This window comes from Schistosoma mansoni (genome assembly GCF_000237925.1).
Source record: "Schistosoma mansoni, WGS project CABG00000000 data, supercontig 0138, strain Puerto Rico, whole genome shotgun sequence".
NCBI classification, from domain to species: Eukaryota; Metazoa; Platyhelminthes; class Trematoda; order Strigeidida; family Schistosomatidae; genus Schistosoma; species Schistosoma mansoni.
In genome coordinates this window covers 375,353-379,879 of record NW_017386041.1, presented here as the reverse complement: position 1 = coordinate 379,879, position 4,527 = coordinate 375,353, and the positions used below count along the sequence as shown (strand labels likewise).

At 36.5% G+C, this 4,527-nt stretch overlaps 1 non-coding gene across 1 annotated transcript; it reads left to right on the top strand.

Annotated features, from left to right (window-relative positions):
* Positions 1-2,392: 2,392 nt before the first annotated feature.
* Smp_tRNA_02099_Gln_TTG.1.1 lies at positions 2,393-2,459 on the top strand. The gene has a single exon. It is a non-coding gene (tRNA).
* The last annotated feature ends 2,068 nt before the right edge of the window (positions 2,460-4,527 follow it).

Here is a 4,527-nt window from a genome sequence, read left to right as displayed (position 1 = left end):
GGCTGGGAAGCCAACTCGATATGAGCAAGCATTACTCAATATTTATAATCAGACAAAAATGAATGACAGACATATAATGAATAGGATACGAAGGATACACATATACGCTCATATAAAAAGTAGTCAAGGTTAATAAGCAAATAATGAACAAGATCAAAGTATGACTCAATATGAACAGGCGAATTAGCTTGGCCAGAAGCTAGAATAAAGTATATGGGCTTAACATATGAACTGATACTATAAAGGTCAATAATAGTGAACGCGGGAACATTATTCAATAAGATGACATAGTTTAACCTTTCAAGCGTGATCATTCTTGTGTAACTTATCTCTTATTACTAAATATATTGTCTTATCTCTAGTCTTAATGTGTTCTTTAGAAACGTCAAACATCATATTACTGATTGTTAGGATATAACAAGTCAGTATAGACGATAATGTGACTTCCATGTAAAATCATATTGATTAGGTTTTCACTTCATGACAAATCTACAATCTTAAGATTAAGTTTATTATTATTAGCAGTCCTAATACCGAATTAGACCATAATTACACACATATATCATTCATTGTTTTAAACACACACTAACATATAGTTTGTTAGATTGATCATATATATATTTACACTAATGATCCGATTGATAGATGATCGGGTAATTTCTTTCTTGACTAACTAACATGAAAAAAGAAAAGTGATAAATCCAAAAATTCTAATGGTTTCTATGGTACTTTTTTCTAAGTGGTAGGGATAAAGTTAAATTGATGAGATAGAAGGATAGTTTCATTTGACTAAAATTTATGTGTGAAGTAAATAAGTGAAGTATAGATTAGTGAGTGTGTGAATGAATGAATGAAAGTAGATGGATATGGTTCAGTAATATACAAAAACTGTTTAATATACATACATCCTATCCATATCATTAAAAGATTCACACCAAATATTCATTTTTACAATAGAGAGATTTATCATTACATTAATCACCAGACTAAAAGTTGGGAATTTAAATCTTCGGGAAATATTCATAAATATCAGACTAAATTGATGAATATTATCATTGAAAGTTATAGGATATTATCTCACCTAAGCTAGACTATTATTGAAAACCTGGATTTACTGAATGACCTTTTTGTGGTAGCGTAGGACTCCTCAGCAGTGTATATCCATGATCCTACACACAAGACTATGGGTTTTTACTGGTGGTCTAGCTTAGATCGACTTGTAGTGACCTGCTTTCCTCGACGAGAACGCTATTGGTATAATGAAAACATTTATTATTATAACCAATCGTTTTTGTTTAACTGTATCAAAATCACTTTTCTTTCTGTCGCCTGCCTTGAGCGTTCGAACTTTCTTGTGCTCTGCATTTTGCCTGTACTCGTTGGCCTGTCTCGGTATTCTTTCGATACCATGAGATCGCCAATAAATATACTTTATCTGAACCAGCCTTCTGGTTTACGAGCTATCAAAGGAACCAAGTCGATTTTGGGCGCGTAATCTGACTGTAGTGGGGATCATAGTCAATCGAGACTCGGCGCCTTCTACAGACTCATGAATTCAACTACTGAATTTCTTACAATCTCCACAAATCACTATTCTGATAATCATCATGTTCTCACTAGTGACTAGCTTCAAGATGGATTTCCTGTACTCCTAGTGAGAAGCTGTGACCAGTGTAGTTCAATCTGTATCAAGTAGGAGACAGTTATGCAACTTAGACAATGGATGAAGGATTTCACAAGATCATGGATCGATTGAAGTTAGAAATTAACACCGTCGAATGCCGTTGACTCAGTGATCTACGGGTTAAGTGTTGGTGAGTAAGATTGGAAGTCCTGGGTTAGAGTTCCATGTGAGGGATCGTGGATGAGCATTGCTGAGTTGTCCCATATTAGGACGAAACGGACTTTCAGTGCTTTCAGGGTTTCAGCGTTGGTCTAGATTAGATCGACTCATGAATTCAACTATCCTTTCAAGCTCAAATGTCTGAAAAACCATCAATTTCTTCCAAGTGAGAAACTTCCAATAACTTTGGTTCTTAATTATATTACTAGTTTAAATAAATAAGATAAATAATCACTAAAATTACAAAAAATCAACACAATTGTCGAATAATATTGATTGTCATCCAATATTGTTACTCCTTCAATATCCTCAATCTGTTCATGGAGTTAGTTGTAACTTTATCCAGTCAAACTAGTCACCAACGAATCAGGTTTAAACTTCAACTTATGAGCGCGTCAATAGAATTCAAAAATGTTCCCTGTCGAATAATAACCATAATAGGTGAAAACATCTCGTTCTATCTTGTTGTTAGCAGTGCATCAACATTATCACATAGAAGTCCATTCCGATTAATAGTAACCACTTGCTTGTGCAGGTGTCTATCAGGACTCAGTGGCCGAGTGGATAACGCTATGGCGTTTGAAGCGAAAGGTACTGGGTTCGAGTCCCAGGGTGAACATCAACAAGTCTGGTATGCGTGTACATCCAACTGACGAGTCCCAAGTAGGACGAAATGCGCGTCAAACTGGATTCCACTGCTAGCCACTATCCATCTTTGCTTACAATGGTTGTGAATTAAGGCTATATCGAGGCAATACGCACAGTATGTACATATGTCAATTAGAGACTGACCAGTTTGCAGTCCTAACACATCTATGGGAAGATTCAGACAAACAATACTAAATGAATTTAAACTTCACCCCAGCGCACAAGCAAGTGGCTATTAGGACTCAGTGGCCGAGTGGATAACGTTATGGCGTTTGAAACGAAAGGTGCTGGGTTCGAGTCCCAGAAACGCAGGTACATCCAACTGACGTGTCCCAAATAGGACGAAACGCGCGTCCTGGATTTCACTCGTAGCCACTATCCATCAATCTTTCTTTATAAAGTGGTATTTAGTTTGTCAAGATTTTAATTATTTGATAAACTAGTACACATATTTCTTGTTACTATTACCATTTCAGAGCCCAGAGGTATACAAAAAGGTTGACATACAAGCTACAATCACGTTACATATTATCAATGTATATAAATTAATGAATGAATGACAGAAGAAATTAATGAAGTATATACTATTGGTTGTTTGATTGTTAGTAATTTTGAAAAATAGAAACCATATGAAAAGTACATTTGTATTTTGTTTGTGTTTAAGAAAAAAAAAAGAAAATGTACACCTCTTAGTATGGGAATATGGTGCCATCTATGACCAGTTTGTTGAAGATACATAGGTTTACAAATCTCTTATCATTTTTATTTGTTTCTCCCAGTTCATGTCGTTCTATGATGTCTTCGTATACGGTGTTGTCTATTTCAACCTTGGTATTTGAGTCTTCTATCAGAATGGTCAAGTCCTTTGTTTGGCATTTGTCGACGATTGACCATAGCCTATCGTAGAATTGATCCTTGACATCTTCAGTGTAGCTGTTGGTAGACGCATATCATTGGATGACCTTCATTGTAATACCCTTTTTCTTTGTTTCGAAGGAGGCTTTGATGATCCTGGGTCCATGAGATTCCCATCCCATAAGTGCTTTCTGTGCTTGTTTGGATAGCATCAGTGCAACGACGTGTGTATGTGAAGCATCTTCTTCTTCATGGCCGGAGTATATCAGTAGCTTACGAGAAGCTAGTCTTTGTTATCCAATCTGCATCCCATGTGTCTCACTAATTCTAAGCACCTCCAGGTTGTATCTTTTCATTTCTGCAGCGATTTGGATGACTCTCCCGGTTTCCCACATTGTACGGACATTCCATGTACCTAAATAAATAGTTTCTCTGCTTGTCAGAAGGGACATCTGCTTCGTGACTTCTGAAGAAACTCGGTTTTCACTATGAGGCATCATAACTCTTCTAAATGAACACCTAACTCCCAGGGCAGAGTTTAAATGGTTTGAATAATTTTTTTCTGGTTAGCGTTTTTAGCGATTTAGTTTTCTACGGGATGCGGTCGCTGACCCCATCCCCAACCCTCCTCCTTTATCCGGGCTTGGGACCTGTAGTAGCCCCAAAAAGGGCTCCAGGTGGAGTTACACCTCTTAGTATCATGTGTACAAATTAAATACATTTAAAAGAAGGTAAACGGATACTGTTTATAATCTGTGTGCATATTGTATAATATTGTTTCAGAATTAATTACAATTTTGTTAAGTAGAATATAGGTGAAAAGCTTTGTTGAAACGTGAGTCGAATCTCGCGAGGCGAGGTCGTGGATGTACACTGTTGAGGAGTCCCACAATAGGACGAAACAGCCGTCCAGTGCTTCCAGGTTTTCCCTGGTGGTCTAGTTTCAATTGACTCACGCTTTCAACTATGAAAATACTAAATCTCCACAAAAACCCCCTTCTGAAATCTTTGTATTTTGAAACTTTGGGCTATTGTATATCTACTTATAAATTACTTTGATTAATCATCAATTTAATACAAGTTTTAAGTCTCACTGTGAGCTTCAATACAAAAGTTTAGGTAAATTTTACTATCAAGCCAAATCAGGTAAAATGCTTGTCCTGGATACCATATTACGAGTC